This window comes from Tamandua tetradactyla, chromosome 2, assembly GCF_023851605.1.
Source record: "Tamandua tetradactyla isolate mTamTet1 chromosome 2, mTamTet1.pri, whole genome shotgun sequence".
NCBI classification, from domain to species: domain Eukaryota; kingdom Metazoa; phylum Chordata; class Mammalia; order Pilosa; family Myrmecophagidae; genus Tamandua; species Tamandua tetradactyla.
The window spans coordinates 87,581,144-87,599,704 of NC_135328.1; the positions used below are offsets into that span (position 1 = coordinate 87,581,144).

At 34.9% G+C, this 18,561-nt stretch overlaps 1 long non-coding RNA gene across 1 annotated transcript in view; it reads left to right on the forward strand.

Moving 5' to 3' along the window:
• Window positions 1-18,561, forward strand: part of LOC143673548 (uncharacterized) — an 838,506-nt gene that overhangs the window by 328,134 nt on the left and 491,811 nt on the right. The window contains exon 3 of the long non-coding RNA XR_013170437.1: window positions 5,172-5,243. This is a non-coding gene — a long non-coding RNA (uncharacterized LOC143673548). The remainder of the gene's footprint in view (window positions 1-5,171; window positions 5,244-18,561) is intronic.

Here is an 18,561-nt window from a genome sequence, read left to right on the forward strand (position 1 = left end):
GAAAAGAAATAGAATAGAATGGACAAAAGCTATAGGAAACCTAGATGGATTTTGTTTCGTTGCTTGGTTTGTTTTTCTTTTTCTTGTAAGGTGGTATATTTCATTTGTTTTTCAAGTTCCCTGCGGTGGAGTTATTGCCTAGACACTGCAGTTGCTTTTTTAAAATACACTATATATACACACACACACACACACACACACACACACACATATATATATATATTATTATGTTTAAAATACACTATATATACACACACACACACACACACACACACACACACACACATATATATATATATATATATATTATGTATATATATATTATTATTATTTTTTTTTGCATGGACAGGCACCAGGAATCGAACCTGGGTCTCTAGCATGGCAGGCAAGAACTCTACCACTGAGCCACCATGGCCCACTCGATGCAATATTTTTTTATATGTAGAATCAGTGACACATTTTCCAACAAAAGAAAGATTGTCACTCTCTCAACTATTAGTAGACTAATCCAGTGGAAAGCTTCTCTTGACTAAATCGTAATTAAATGTAAAGTGAGTGTAACAATTTCCGAGTTCTAAAAACATTTGAAACATTTGTACATTTTTTGGACCCTGGGCAAATTTCAAAGACATATGTAAATATCCCCTGCTGCTATGTGATATTTAATAGTTAGCTCACCTTTCATAGTGTGCTATCTCTGAGTGCAATATAAATGGTGTTCAATAGGCAAATGAGGCTTAGAATGTTTATCCAGGCTCATCAGTCAGAAACATGAGTGACTTAAGCGTGGTGACAACACACTGGTAAACCAATCTAGCTGTCAACAAGCTACCTTTTGAGGGTCTCAAATGTCAAGGAGAGAGAGAGATGCAAACAGGCCTTAGAAAACAGAGATGCCACTAATGTATGCACATTGTCAGCCCTAATCTGCCCTGGTTCTTATTAAAAGAATTAGTAAACTAGTCTAATATAGAAATCTCTAATACTGTAATAATTTGGGAGATATCCAGTGTGAGCAGCAGTGAGTGAACTGCCTACTGCCAATGTTGAATATCTAACAGTGAAGTTGATTTTAGGCCTATGGGACAACAGGGATTTGAAATGATTTTTTGGTGAGACACACACCCTCCCACAGTGTGGATGGGCACACATACCCAAAGCAGGGTTCTCCTTTCAATGCAAGCAAATGGGGATATAGGCCTTCTGTTTCCTAGACAAAAGCCACTGCTAGTTGTCAGGGGCATGTTGTCTTGATGTTATTTGCTGGCTTATGTTTTTCATAACCTTTTATTTTTTGGTTAAAGAAAGCTGTTTTATTAATATGGAAGCCACTGATAAGGAGTTCCATTATTAAGGATCTCAAGCTGTGTGAGTTGGGCAACTTAAGAGCAGGGATGGAGGAAATGGACCTTCAGGTTGGTCTATTAATTAGCAGGATGGAGAGACTGCAGGGAGGCTGAGGTGGTCTGGTTCCCGAGTGGAGAGTAGGAAGAGTCTGATCTGGGGTCAGCCTGGACAGGGAAATAAGGAGAACCAGGAGTCTGAGACAGCTTAGGAGAACAAGAAGGAATCAAAGGTGGGATCCTGTAGTGAAGCTGAAGAAACAATTTAGAGGAAGTAATAGAGGTTGAATAATAGGAGGTTATTATAAGAAAAACTTCATGAAGATATAGAGCTAGTTTTACCTTTGTGTATTGAGGGCAATTGTTTGCATGATTATATTCATGATCGTTTATGAGGGCATATTTTATTGTATATATGTTTGTTTGTTTTTTTCTGCATGAGCAGGCACCGGGAATCGAACCTGGGTCTCCAGCATTGTGTATATCTTTTTGTCATGTGTATCTTTTATCGGCTAATGAATGTATAATATGTGGTCACAGAATTCTTTTCTTTAAAAAGGATGAAAATTTGCAAAAGATGCACACAAACTTTTAATCTTTTCATGTTTTTCCTGTAATTGTGCACCTTTATAACCATCATAAATTCCTTCTTTTATATAATTGTGATTAGAGCAGAAGGACTATTCTTTTCCCAATAGTGTGTGTCTCCATAATTCCTGGTGTTTACAATGTATTTTATAGTCAGCTTTAGTGTTTTAAAAAGTTAAATCAGTGATCACGGGATAGGATTTAATTTAAACTTTGATGCTCATGAAATTTAAAAAATATGATTAGTGTGTACAAGGTCTAGTGGATTGGCTTCTAAGTTTATAATGACAGATCTTGGATACATAATGGGCTTAAAAGTAAATATCATTTTTTTACAGAGTGCACGCGCTCTGGTTTGTGTGTGTAAATGTGTGTATGAGACAGTCTGTTATTCACTTCTTTCTGTAAAAGCTAAAAGCAAAATATGAATTGCCAGAAGATGAGGCCAATGTAACAGACATCAAACAAAAATAAACAGGAAATCCAGCTTCAAAGAGGAGATGAAAATTTGAGCTGTTCTAGGAACAAATTGTATCATTCTAGTTATATCATTCAACCTGTCTGAGACTCATTTTCCCTAACTCTTAAATGACAAAGGCACTATTGGCTATATGCATCCCAAAGTTAAGAACATAATATAAAACTCGAGACAAATGCTTTTTATAATAAATATGAGAATATTTTATAAATTAGCTGCCAGGATAAAAGGGTCAAACTATCCCCATACATTGACTTTGAATATCAAACATTACTGAAAAATTGCTTTATCCTCCAAAATGTGGATACACTTAGAAAATGACTATGTTAGGGAAATGTGAAATTCAATAGCAATAAAATCTCAAATTTATGCTCATTCTTATAGATGCTGTATTTGCTAATTGTGGTATACACATGCTTAAAGTGTTCGAGAAAAAAGAGGTAAAGGTAGAGGTCAAATTTTAAGCTATTTTAAATCTTAATTAAAATTAAATTCCAGTGGGTGCAAGGGTAGTTTAGTGGTAGAATTCAAGACTGCCATGCAGGAGACCCAGGTTCAATTCCTGGCCAATGTACTTCCCAAACAAACAAATGAGCAAACAAAAACACAAAAAAATCCACAAATGGTGCGGCAATAAGGGAATACTCACATGGAAAAAGAATGAAATGTGAACCTCCCACCACCATACAGCATATTAAAAAAAATAAATTCCATAGTTTAAAATCTATTATATTACACACTTTTTTTGATACAGTTGAAAGCCCCATATAAATATCTAGAAAGGAATTTATGTTTTTCTCTTTAATATTCAAATATAATTCTTTAGGCAGATAATGGATTTAGAATCATTTGGCTCATTTATGTGAAAACATTGATTCTAGAACTGCTTAGAATATGTCAGCAGGAGTATGTGAAGAATGGAATCCTTTAGGAATTGTTATTGGCTTTAAATATATCAGTTCCACATGTTCACAATTTCTAAAATAAATTTCTCATTCCTTACTCTTGCACTCCTTTTCGCTTTATTATTATAATTGAACTGGAGGCTCTGACTGAAATTCCCATAATTACAATCCCAGCTCCTACTATTTGCTGACTAGAAGGTTTTGGTCAGGTAATTTAAATTGTCTTTGCTTCAGTTTCCTCATCTAAAAGAAGTAAAATTAATATATCTTCTATCTCATTAGGATATTTGGAAGACTAACACAATGCATATAAGACTCCTGGTACATAGTAGCTGCTCAATAAATATTATTTAGCTTAGGTTCTAACAAATTTAGCAGAAAATCATGACATGAAATAGCTTGTAAATTTTTAACTTTAATGCATTAGAGACATGGTAGAAGGTAGTTCCAATTTAAAGTTCTTTTAGTCTGGAGTAAGAACCTTGGTCAGCCAATGGAGATTTGGAATTGATCATTTCAGACTGGAAGAGTAGTACTAAGACTTCAAGACTGCAATTAAGTAATCTTTCTCTCTCTCTCTCTCTGTATGGGTGTGTATACATACACATACATCTTCATTGATACACACATGCATATATATCAACATGTATGTATGTAAGTGTATGTATATATGCGTATATTCTACTTGACTGAAGACATACAGAATTGTAAAGCATGATTGATGCTCCATTGAACTAAAAAAAATATATTTAGGAAACATGGGACATTTATGAAAATGGTATGAAAACTATGTGATGAAATATGTATTAGTATTAAAGTAAACCAATGGATACAATGAACATTCAAAAGAAATTATTGCTTCGTGGATCAGATGAGGTTAGAGGTTGGTTCCGAAAGGATGAGCAATGTTTGAATGGGTAGCAAGAGAACATGCTAAGATGAGAGAAACATAAGGATCTTGGGTGTTTGGGATGGACATTTGGATCAGATGGGGAAATCACGATGAATTCTCACTCCTTTGTGCTCAGTAAAAGCAGAAATTTTGCAGATTCCTCTTTGGGTTTCAAACAAATGATCAACCCATCAGCTAAACTCTTGATGGGACATGTGTTCTTTATCACTTAAATCTGTATTCTGTCATTACATGTGTGATTTTAAGTGAATTATTAAATTCTAAATGATTTTTCTTGGAGTTCTGCTCATTTGGTAGATATTCAACTATGACTTGAATATTCTCTATCCTAATATATTAAAGTGTTCTGATACACATTGTTTATTACAGTTATGGCCCCTTATAGTTTATATTTAGCCTGTGCTATTTAGAAATTGTTTACTGGCCCTAATATACTGCCATTATTTGAATGTAGGACAAAAGCTCTACAGATAATAAGCATAAGTTGAAAGACTTACGGCTTTCTGAATTTATGAGAAACATATCTGAATAGTTAGTAATATAACATTAAAAATAATTTTGTGAGGGGTTTATTTTCTTATACAGCAAAGAGAAATAAAAGCAGATTTAATAATATATATAAATACAAGTTACCTTTTAATAAAGTAAATTGCCATTTAAGAAAATGGGTTCATGTTTAGTCAACAAATTAATGAATTATAGCATGAACTTTTATATCAGAGAAAGAGTTAAAGATTATATATTTTTACATAGTATAGGCTATATTATTTTACATCAGTGAAATAATATACAGTTTGTATGCTGTTTCTGGTCATTAGTTAATTTCATTAATCTATAAAGTGCCGATTTCTACTGCTCTACTTTTTCAACAACTTGCTTTGACTTGACATCATATAAGTGTCAGAAAGAGTGAGTTCAAAATATGCCTTGCATTTTTCTTTCAGGGAAATCTTGAGGAATTTGACACTTTTCATCCTCCAGCCATTAATCATCTTTAGGGAGGAAGCTATATATTGGTAAGTCTTTCTAATTGTCTTTCAGAATCCCATCTAATAAAGTCTGTAGCTTGATTGTAATGCAGAATAAGTGGTATTGAGGAGATGTTAACATTGCTGCTTGGCTAATTAGAGGATAAATTCTTCCCCAGCAAAACTTCTAACATCAGGGTTTTGTTTTTGCTTTTAATTAATCTAGTAATAAGAGTTATATTAAATCTGTAGAGGTAAAATTAAGACTGTATGCTAGGATGGAAGCTAGGAAATTTTGAAATCCTAAGGTGTGCTGACATCGTTCCTTGGTCATTTTTAGGATAAAATTATTTTTACTGAAACCATGGCCCACAAGCGACAACTGAATGAGCATCCATGAGGAGGCCAGAGAATGCAATAAAATAAAAGTTAAAAATTCCTGTTGGCACCAGTATAAAATAGTTATTTCCATTATTGAATTTACATTTCCAAGTTAAATAATTCTTATGCATGATTTTTATATCACAAAACCAAATATATAGCTTTTTTTTTGCTACAGTTTATTGTTTCTGTTACCTGTAAATAGCATTAATGTTTCCTGATAACATTTTCCTGAACATCCCACACCAACTCTCTCTCTCTCTGATGTGCACACACACACACACACACACACACACATGCATTCATTCACTCCTTAAAATATCATTTCTCACATCTAGGTCACCATTCGTTAATTTGAACTTCCCAATTCCTCTGAACTTCAGTCTTTGAGTCACTTCCTATGCTTTCATGCTATGACCTCTAAAAGTTTTTGATGGAAGAGTTAAAACTTCTAAATATGCACTCACATATGTATACTTATAGATAGCTAAATTAAATAATAGTAAAAATATGAACTATAATACTTTAAAATACCCATAAAAGAAATTTAACAAGATATAATGAAAAAATATATATGTGTAGAAGTTCTAGTGGAACTTCTGGAAGTCCGATTCTAGAAATCCTTCTGCCTTTTTCCTGCTTTCTATCAACTCTCAGAATTTATATGGGGATTCCCCGAGGCTTAAGAAAAACTAATTTCAAGCATCAGATTGAATAGAAATACAAATGTATATGTGCACAGGGTGATGCAGAGGGAGTGGCTGGTTTGAGAGTTTGGACTGGCTTAGAGCAGCACCCCGTGATCTGATCTGATTATTCCCCTTTTGAAAGCTTAGGGAGTAAAATAATTTAGAGGATTTGATTATAGATCCAAATAGTTGGGAAAGCCACCTTGTGTCCCAGTGGAATACCTCCAAAGATGTCTTTCCAAGGTGGTATATGTTGATTAGAACTATTTATGGTCATTGTACGGTAGAATTTCTTATTCATGAAAAAGCTTGCCAATTCTTCTCTCAATAGCTTCCTCAGGCCGCCAGACACTATACCCTGAAGAGAAGGGAGGAAGATTAAATGATTAGAGTAAGAAATTGGTTACCCCCAATTTTTCTGTGTATGTGAGCTGATCAGCCTATAAAATAATTGTTTTTTGCCATAAATTAGGCAACTTCCTGCGATTGTTGAGTATAAATCAAGAGATAATCATCCCTACCATTTACAATCAGAGCTCACATCCAGTAATGACAGTCAACTTCAGATTGGAACTTCAGATTCCAAGCCAGGCAGAGGCATTGCAGGAAGCTAAAATACAAATTCAGGACTTTCCTGGCAAGTCAGACTTCATTAAATCTTTAATATAATAAAGTCTGCCCAATTGCCGATTCTATTTTTGTGGGATCTCATTACATTAAAAAACCTAACCCTGCTGCACCAGTCAGGAATTCATTTAAATGTTTTGTTATTCAGAAACACATTCTCCATCTCTTGTTTTTAAATATCTGAAGTCAAATACCTAGCTAAAATCCACATATATTGCATCTATATCATTCCCTTAATCCTCCAATCTAGTAAACCTTATCAAAAAATGAAATAATATGAGACTTGCTTGACAAAACTCAGTGAGTCCTTAATAACTTATTGATTATGGCTTTCCATATACTCTCTTCACAGACCACCATGCTGAGAGATAATTTATTTAAATTAACTTGATATGGGGGATCAATTTCTGTCTCACCAGCCATAGTATGTGTAATTTAATTAAAAAATAAAAATAAAAAACACCAAACAAATGCAATTCACTTATTTAAGTTCTCTATATTTAGATCCTTGAATTTGTCTATGACTTTTCTTTAAAGAAGGAAAAAGATCAATTTAGTTGTTCCATCTTGGATTGAATTTTCCTGCTCTGTGTTCAAAGACAAAGGAATAGGGTGGGTCGCGGTGGGTCAGCAGGCAGGAATGCTTGCCTGCAATGCCAGAGGACCCGGGTTTGATTCCCGGTGCCTGCCCATGAAAACAAAAACAAAAACAAAAGAAAGACAAAGGAATATGAGTTATCTGCTATTGACCAAAAAGACATAATTAAATACAAGAAAGGTAGTTTACTGCCTTCCCAGAACATCAAAATGTGTTTAAGCAGATTTGTACTCAGGGTTCCTGGTGAACAACCACAAACCATACAGTTCAAGATTAAGGATTAGAGAAGTATGGATAGTGACAAATGACTGGTTTGTGTCTTCACTAAATAAGCCACGAGCGGTGTTCCAGTGACAAGCTCCCTACCCCAAACCCCGATCAGACCAATCTCCTTCTCAATTGGAAATGGGGGAGATTCCACATGTGGTCTCCTTCCTCTTTCCCTTACCCATCTCCAAATTCTTAATACTCTGAATAAATCCTTAATCCTTCTAACCCTTGTCTTTCCCCTAAGCCTTCCCCTTTCCCAGGTGTCCTCCCAGGTGTTAACCTTAGCCCAATCATTTACTCTTTGCACTTTGCAGCTTCCATGGTTGAATTTATCCACTTTTCAAAGATTATTTACATCTAGAGACAATCAAGTAGGTAGGTCCTTCCTAAATCTCATCCCTGAATATAAAATCAGCATATCTACTTGATATCACATAAGCTTCTCAAATTCAAATATATTAAAAATGAAACTCATAGTATTTTCCACAAAACCTACTTTAGTCTTTCTCATTCCTGTGAATTGAAGTATGATTACCCAATTTCCTGAAAAGAAATCCAGAGAATATCTTGGACTCTTCTCTCACCTCTCTTATAAAATAAATCATGTAGTCTGGTCAATCCCATCTCTGGGCAGATGGGTAATATTGCAGGAAGTAAGAAAAAAGATGTAATTCAGCATATAAACCATATCTGGTTGGAAACTAAATTCATTAGGAAAGAAAAAAAAACATTCTAGTCTAAAACAAGGATGAAAAAAGGTAATTTATCCCTAAATAAGCAGTAATGTCAAAGCATTTTACCATTAGTTTGGGGTATTTTTACTATAAACTCCAATCTCTTTTATTTTATTAATGTTAAGTGTTTTCAACCCGTAAATATATATGCATGCATCTTTATAAAATCTCAGAAAGTTCAAAGTTCAAAATTTTCCAATATATTATAACATCATCAAGAAAAATAAATTCTGTGCCATGTATGATAATAAGGAATGCTTCTCCATGTATTGATCAAATATATATTTATATATATATATATATATCATCTTTCTAATTAACAAATTAATAGCACATGCATTTCATTTTGGACAAGTGAAAATCAGGTTTTGGTGCTTTTGTATGCAAAATTAGCATGGCCAAAACATTTTTGAAGGATACATATGGGTCTCTCTCCATATTGTTGAGCCATGTCTGCGAAATAGGGAATCACCCTATTTTTCTGACCAGTTGGAAAGGGTCATGTACCACTCACTCATCTCTCTACCCCCAACTTTAATTCTTGTGTTTTTCTTACACATAACTTTTGAATGCCGTAATGAAAGTTCCCATCTTTCGCTCAATGTATTTTGTTATTACTGGAAGAAAAAAAAACTTGGCTGCTATTAGGAGATATGATATAATAAAATTGATGCTTCATATCATATTTCAACTTCTATTTAGTTACAGTAGATTTCCTCTGCTCATCATGAGTGATATTTCTGGAATCCAACTCCATATTCCTATCGATGGCCTGAGTAAATGAATTGAGAGAAGGGATTACCCCCTTTTTACTTATACTACCAAGGCCAAGTCCCTAGAGGAATGCATCATTTTTGTTGGATGGGCTTAATGGGGTGTTAAAAATCAATTGGAGCTATTTCTCTGTTACCTGAGAAGTATTGTAGGTTTTGTGGTTGGCTGCAATTTTATATCCTTCTCAGGTCTTTTTAAAAATTTTGCATTCCTAGACCAAGTGTCTTCCTTGCTTAAGAAACCACAACTTCCTTTTTCTGAGGAAATAGTTCTTGTAAATGTGTAATGTACCTGGTGGAAACCAGGCAGACACACCACAGTGGTTGTGTCAAAGACATGACAGATAACAGTGTATTGTAAGAAATATATTGAAAGTGTGAAGAGGCTAAGACTTTGTGTTTGCAGTAAATAACAGTGCTGCTTTCTTGAGAACACAGTGCCCTCTTGTGAAGGCATGTTTATTCATATGCTTATACCAAAGAATAATCACAGATTGCAGATTAAAATTAACAAAAACATTTTATTGTTGTTTACCATTCTCAGTTTTAATCCACTCTCAGATTGTTGGAGAAACTCAAGAAGGCTTCCTTACTTCCCTGGTAATTTTTATATGTCCATGATCACTTTAGATATTTAAAATGCAGTGTCAATTCATGTTCTGTCCAAGAACTAATAATGACCTCTCTGCCAGCTTGAATCATTCGCAAGCCATTGTTTGGGAAGAATGGTATTTAAAGCTTAATTTATCCTGAATACATTTGTGGGTTCTTCAGAATCCCCCACCCCACCAATCTCTACTGATATTGTGCAGCAGTATCCCTTAGGCAATTGGTAAACTGTCTGAGATTCATTGCTGCCCCTTACCTCAGCCCTTAGGCATTTGATGCCACCTCTAGCTTCTCTGTCTTGAGATCTGTTCATGAGTTCCTCGTCTCTCTTTTGGAAAAAAATCATACATATCATACCCCTTACCCTTCCCTCTCATTGACCGCTCGTATTTCTCTCTACCCAATTTATTTTAACATTTGCTCCCCCTATTATTTATTTATTTGTAATCCATATGTTTTACTCATCTGTCCAAATTGTAGATAAAAGGAGCATCAGACACAAGGTTTTCACAATCACACAGTCACATTGCGAAAGCTATATCATTATACAATCATCTTCAGGAAACATGGCTACTGGAACACAGCTCTACAGTGTCAGGCACTTCCCCCTAGCCTCTCTAATACACCTTAAGCTAAAAAGGGAATATCTATATAATGTGTAAGCGTAACCTCCAGGATAACCTCTTGACTCTGTTTGAAATCTCTCAGCCACTGACACTTTATTTTGTATGGCTTCTCTCTTCCCCTTTTCGGTCGAGAAGGTTTTCTCAATTCCTTGATGCTGAGCCCCAGCTCATTCTAGGATTTCTGTCCCATGTTGCCCGGGAGGTTGACACCCCTGGAAGTCATGTCCCCCGTAGACAGGGGGATGGCAGTGAGTTTGCTTGCCATGTTGGCTGAGAGATTAAGCAACGAAAGAGGTTCTCTGGGGGTTACTGTTGGGCCTAATTTTAAGTAGGCTTAGTCTAACCTTTGCAGGGATAAGTTTCATATGAACACACTCCAAGATTGAGGGCTCGGCATATTGATTTTGTTGTCCTCACTGTTTGCAAGAATATCAGGAATTCTCCAAATGGGGAAATTGAAATTTCCCCCTTTCTCACCATTCCCCCAAGGGGACTTTGCAAATACTTCTTTATTCACTGTGCTAACCACTCTGGGATTTACTGTGGCATCATACTGGACAAACCTACACAATCTCATGTACTATTCATGATTCCATGTAGTGAAGCTGAGTGTGAGAATGATAGATGGAGAAGGTCTGAGGGCACATATAAAACCAGAAGGAAAGATATATGATGAAGACTGAGAGTTATAATCTGGGAATGCCTAGAGTGTACAATGATAGTGACAAAATGTAAAAATTAAAAAATATTTTTGCCTGAGGAAGAACAAAGGAATGTCAGTGTTGTAGGGTGTTGAAAATAGATGGTCATTCATATTTTAAAACTTTAACTTCTGTGTGAGACTAAAGCAAAAAATGTTTACTTGGTGCAAAATTTACATTTTGACTAGTACATTTCCTAATATAACTTATATGGAGAATCTTCCTTTTAATGAGACTAGTATGTACAGGATTGACTTCTGTAATGATATTCAAAATTCTTCATGTAGTGAATGCTTTTTAAGCACTACATTTTCATAACCATGACATGTTTACATATACTTAGCAATTTACAAAAATCAGATTAGGTTTCATTGGTTAGTATTTGATCTATGTCAAAGAACTTTAATGTAGAAACAAGGTATAAATAGATAAAAAAAATGAAATTTTCATTTTAGAATTTTCTAATTTTAGAAATGTGGACCAAGATTATATACGTGCCCAATAAGGGCTGTTCCAGCCAATCCTAAAGAACACCTAGGGCAATATATAAGATTCCACAAGGGTTCCATGCACTAGAGTAACTTTCCAGAAACCTACAACCTCCAGATGGGTCCCTGGTCCAGAGGAGTCCTGAAACCTAGCCCAGCCTCTCCAGAACATCAGATAGTTCCATCTCCCTACTCCATATTAGTGACAGACCCTTCCAACATGAAAAAGTTAGAACTGACATAACCTAAACACCCCTAAAGAGAGGGATGGAAAGATCAAAGGTGATGGCGGAGTTATACAGTGAAGACAGGACTTAATGAATGAATATGAATGCTGAATCATTAAATGATATCTTTTAGTCTCCAGTATTTTAAAGCAGCTAGAAGTAAAAACCTAAATTTGTGAAAATGTAACCCATGTCAAACTCTGAAATATGTTCTAAAACTAATTGTGGTAGTGTGCTTTGAAATCTATAGCTTTTGTGTGTATGTATTATTTTTCACAAAAACAGAAGGAAAAATCAATTGGGTCATAAAATATTTAAGCCCTCTAGCCTCCTATATTCTGGAGCAGCTCAAAGGAAAAATATAAGAGGATCATATGGTAGCCCATGACAAACTCAGAATCTGTCCTGTAACTACTTGAAGAGTGCTTTAATAACTATTGTTTTTTTTTTTATTCCTTTGATTTGTATATATGTTATACTATATAGTAAAAAAGTTTTAAAAAAGATTATATACTTGTAGTACAGTATTACTTTCTAAGACAAAGCACAGTTCCGTCCAAGGACAACTTTATATGAAACCAGTATCAGTTTTTTTAGAGGCATAAAAAATATTGAGGCATAAAACATGTTAAAGGAACAACGTAATTACAACCATATAATTCAGTGGCTTTCTGCTCTATAATAGTGAGTTTCTGAGAACAGAAAAACAATTAATGAAAGAAATCATTTCTAAAATGGGAATTCAGCATTTTGGCTCTTAATTATAGCATTTTATTCATTCTGGTAGCTAAAATAAAACTTAGTCAATGTAAATCTTAACTGTTCTACTATCTACATAAACAGTAATAAATTAGTTTAATGATTTTTCCTATAGTTTAAAATAAAATACCCAGTGTGTAAAACTGTGTAGATTGTTTTTTTAAAGCAGTTTTATTAAAATATATTCACACACCATACAATCCATCCAAAGTGTAAAATCAATGGCTTACAGTTTAATCACCGAGTTGTGAATTCATCACCACAATCAATTTTAGAACATTTTCATTACTCCAAAAAGAAAAACTCCATACCCCATATAGCCTCTATTACTGACACTTAGAATTGCTATGATAGCTTTGTTATAATTGATGAAAGGATATTAAAATATTACAGTTAATTATAGTCCATATTTTGTATTATGTATATTTTTCTTGTTTCCCACCCTATTATTAACATCTTGTAATAGTGATGTATATTTATTCTAGTTTGTGAAAGAACATTCTTATAGTTGTAATCATCCACAGCAGGGATCACTCTGTTATATAGTTCCATGTTTTGGTCTCTAGCTTTCATTCTAGTGACATATACAACTCTAAATGTCCCCTTTGAACCAAAATCTCATAATACAGCACTGTTAATTACACTCACCATAATGTGCTACCATCATTTCTATGTACGTCCAAACATTTACAAGTAACCTAATTAAAAATTCTATACAAATTAAGCATCACCCCTCACCCCCACCACGTTCCATCTCCTGGTAACATTTACTCTAATTTAAATCTATGAGTTTGCTAATTATAATTTGTTTGTATTAGTGAGATCATAAAACATTTGCCCTTTTTTGTCTGGCTTATTTCACTCAACATAATGCCTTCACATTTCATACCTGTTGTTGCCTGCATCAGGAATTTCTTCCTTCCTTCCTTCCTTCCTACAGCTGAATAGTATTCCATTGCATATATGTACCACATTTTGCTCATCCATACATTGGATGATCACCACTGGGGTTGTTTCCATCTCTTGGCAATTGTGAATAATGCTGCTCTGAATATCAGTGTGCAGATGTCTGTCTGCATCCCTGTTTTCAGTTCTTTGGATATATACCTAGTAGTGGGGTTGCTGGATCATCTGGCAGTGCTATACTTAGCTTCCTGAAGAATTGCCAAACTGTGTTCCATGGTGGCTGCTGTGATACATTCCTTCCAGCAGTGAATGAGTGTTCCTATTTCTCCACATCCTTTTCAACATTTGTGGTTTTCTCTCTCTCGCTTTTTTTAAATAGTGGTTATTCTAGTAGGTTTTGATTTGCATTTCCCTAATAACTAGTGATGTTGAGCATTCTTTTTTGTGCTTTTTAGCCATGTGTATTTCCTCTTTGGAAAAATGTCTGTTCAAGTGTTTTGCCCATTTTTAAAGTGAGTTGTTTGTCTTCTCATTGTTGTGTTGAAGGATTTCTTTATATATTCTGGATATTAAACCCTTATCAGTTATGTTGTTTCCATTTTTCTAGAACTTTTATGGTCCTGGTTCTTATATTTATGTGCTTGATACATTTTGAGTTAATTTTTGTATGGGATGTGAGTTAGGGGTTCTCGTTCATTCTTTTGATTGTAGATATCCACTTCTCCCAGCACCACTTGTTGAAGAAACTGTTCGTACCACTTGGGTGTATTTGGAAGACTTGTCAAAAATCAATTGACCATAGATGTGAAAGTCTATTTCTGAACTCTCAATTTTATGCCATTGGATAATACATCTATCTTTATGCCAGTACCATACTATTTTGATTACTGTAGCTTTGTAATATGTTTTAAAGGCAGGAAGTGTGAGTCCTCTAACTTATTTCTTCTTTTCAAAATGTTTTTTGCTATTCAGAGCTGCCTGCCTTTCCAAATAAATTTTATAGTTGGCTTTTCCATTTCTGAAAAGAAGGCTGTTGGACTTTTGATTGGAATTGCATTGAATCTGTAAATCAATTTGTGTAGAATTGACATCTTAGTGATATTCCATGAAAAAAAAAAAGGCCTTCCATTTATTTAGGTCTTCTTTGATTTCTTTTAGCAATACTTTGTAATTTTCTTGTGTAGTTCCTTTACATCCTTGGTTAAATTTGTTCCTAGATATCTGAGTCTTTGGGTTTTTGTTGTAAATGCATTTTTTCCCCTTGATTTCCTAACTTAGATTGCCAATTGCTAGAGTAGAAACACTACTGATTTTTTATGTTGATCTTGTATCTCACCACTTTGCTGAAGTTGTTTATTAGCACTAGTATATTTGGGGGACTTTCTATATATAGGATCATGTTATCTACAAATAAGGAAGGTTTTACTTCTTCCCTTTCAATTTAAATGTCTTTTTCTTTTTCTTGCTTAATTGCTGTGTCTAGTACATCTAGCACAATGTTCAGTAACAGTGGTGACAGTGGGCAAATTTGTCTTGGTCCAGATAATAGAGGGAAGGCTTCCAGTCTTTCACCATCGAGTATGATGTTAGCTGTCACCTTTTCATATCTGCCCCTTATCATGTTGAGGAAGTTTCCTTCTATTCCCCTTTCAAAGTGTTTTTTTCAGGAAAGAACACTGAATTTTGTTAAATGCCTTCTCTGCCTCATTCAAAATGATTGTGAGTTTTTTCCCTTACAATTTGTTAATGTGTGGTGCATTATATTAATTGATTTTCTAGGAATTTGTCCATTTCATTTAAGTTGTCTAATTTGTTGGCATACAGTTATTCACCTCTTATGGTCCTGTTTATTTCTGTGGAGTCAGTAGTAATAGCCCCTCTCTCATTTCTGGTTGAATTTATTTACATCATCTCTCTTTTTTTCTTAGGCTAAGGGTTTGTAAATTTTATTGATCTACTCAAAGAAGCAACTTTTGTTTTCAGTGTTTTTCTCTATTGTTTTTTTATTTCTCAAATTCATTTACTTCTTTGTTATTTCTTTCATTCTGCTTGCATTTGGATTAATTTGCTGTTCTTTTCCTAGTTATCCCAGTGTGCATATGTGCAGTTAGGTCTCTAGTGCAGGCATTTAGGGTTAAAAAATTCCCTCTCTGCACTGCCTTCACAGAAATCCATATGTTTTGATAAGTTTTATTCTCATTTTCATTTATCTCTAGATATTTACTGAATTCTCCTGCACAGTCCTGTTTCACCCATTGATTATTTGAGTATATTCATTAACCTCCATATATTTTGGTTTGAATTTTCTCATTCTCTGCCCATAGTTGATTTCCAACTTCATTCAACTATGATCAGAGAGAGTGCTTTGTATAATTTGAATCTTTTAAAATATATTGTCTTGTTTTGTGACCCAATATGTGGTCTGTCCTGGAGAATGATAAATGAGCACTCGAGCAGAATGTATATCCAGCTGTTCTGAAGTACAATGTTCTATATATGGATGCTAGTTCTAGATCATTTATCATTTTATTGAATTTTTCGGTTTCCATATTGATCCTCTGTCTAGATGTTCTATCTATTAATGAGAGTGTTGTATAGAAGCCTCCAAGTATTGCGGTAGAGATGGCTATTTATCCCTTCATTTTGCCAGTGTCTGCACCTTGGTTAGGTGCCTAAATCTTTATGATTGTTATTTCTTCTTGGCAGAGTGCCTCTTTTATTAATATATAGTGTCCTTCTTTGCCTCTTATAACAGTTTTGCATTTATAATCTGTTTTGTCTGAAATTAGTATAGCTACCCCCACCTTGTTTTTTTATTTTTTGATTACTGTTTGCGTGCAATATCTTTTTGCCAACCTTTTACTTTCAACCTACTTGTGTGCTTGAATTTAAGGTGAGTCTCTAGTAGATAGCATATAGTTAGATCATAATTTTTTTTATCCATTCTTGCAATATGTGCCTTTTGATTGGGGAGTTTAATCCATTAACATTCAATGACATTACTCTATAGGCAGTAATTTCTTCAATGATTTTATCCTTTGGTTTGTATATATGTCCTATCTTATTTTTGTCTTTTTACCCATATAGTTACCATTATTGACATGCTTCATTTCCACACATTCCTTCCAGTCTCCTTCCAGAAAGGAGTCCAGTTCCAGTCTGCAGAACTGCCTTTAGTATTTCTTGTAGGGCAGGTCTCTTGTTGAGAAAGTCTCCCAGTTTCTGTTTTTCTGTAAATATTGTATATTCTCCCTTATTCTAGAAGGACAGTTTTGACAGAAAAAGATGTTTTGACTGTCAGTTTTTCCCTTACAGTATCCAAAATATATGATATCACTGCATTCTTGCCTCCATGATTTATGATGAGAAATCAGGACTTTGCCTTATTGTGTTTCCCTTCTTTGTGACAAATTGCTTTTCACTTGCTGCTTTCAGGACTCTCTCCTTATCTGACCTTCTGATTCGTATGTCTTCGAATGGGTCTGTTTGGATTTATTCTGTTTGGAGTTTGTTGTGGTTCTTGAATATGTTTATTTATGTCCTTTACAAGATTTGGAGAATTTTTGGACATTATTTCCTCAGATATTCTTTATGCCCCTTTTTCCTTCTCTTCTCCTCTGGGACACTCATGGCATGTATGTTTGTGGACTTGGTCCTGTCATTCAAATCCTTGAGACCCTATTCAATTTTTCCCATTCTTTTTCAATCCATTCTTCTGTGTGAAAGATTTCATCTTTCCTGTCTTCTAGCATACTGATTCTTTCTTCTGCCTGTTCAAATCTGCCATTTTACGTCTCTTGTATATTTTTAATCTCCTCTATGGTATCTTTCTTTCACATCATTTCATTATGTTTCTTTTTATGTTTTCAGAATCTTCTTTGTTGTCACAGTGTCTTCTTAATATCTTTTATTTCTTTGGCCATATTTTCCTTCATCTCTTTGAATTTATTTAGGAGATTTGTTTGAACATTTTTGATTAATTGTTCCAAATTCTTTATCTTCCCTGGAGTTTTAATTTGTTCCTTTGACTGAGCCATCTCTTCCTGTTTCTTAGTATGTTATACGTTTTGCTGGTGTTTAGGCATCTAATTATCTAGACTCGGGAGATCAGTTTCTCTCTCTTGCCTAGGGTTTTCTTGTTGATTAGTTTTGTGCTAAGTCTCTTCTTTGACACTTGCTTAAACTTATTCTAGACCTTTAGAATTGCATGTGTTTAATTGCCCAGATGTTTTCAGCTTATTTTCATCTGATTCTTACCTTGGATATATGTTCAGGTTTTGAGAGCTTATTATTTAGGCAATTGTTTCACCCCAGGAAAAAGCATTCTTACCCCAATTCCTTTCCAGGAATGTTGATCTGTTCTGTTTGTTTAATATTTCCTCTATAGTTTTTTAAACCTCCTTTCATTGTCTCTAGCTGCTTTTGCCTGGAAGGCAAATTCTGGGAAGAGGGTCACCTGAGAGAGGACTTTCCCAAGTCAGTATTTCTCAGTCAAAACAGGACCAGGGGCCCAAGAAGGGGGTGTAGATCAGTTCTGAATTGCCTTGGGGAAAAATGTGGTAGGATGCTCAACTTCTCTTTGGTGGCTTCTAGAATCTGTGATTTCTTGGCCTGACCAGCAGAAGACACGCTTCAAAAAATGATTCCCCGCAGACCTAAGGTGTTACTGGGCCTTTACGTCTCAATCAATTCTGCTTCTACTTCATGGTGGCCGTGGCGGGGCGGGGGGGGGGGGGGAGGTGGGGAGAAGGCGTGGAATTTAACATACAGGGTACTGGCAGCTTTTGTTCTAGGTCGGGTTGAGATTTGAATCTGTAGCTCATATCCAGTACCCAGTAACTTGAATTTGCTATTCAAAAGCCACAAACAGTGAAACAGTGCTGGGATATTCCCCTACTCCCTTTCCTTGGTGAAGGGTCCTACCCTTAGAATGTATTGTATCTTTAAATTGTCCCTCTCCCCTTCCACTCCTATTGGG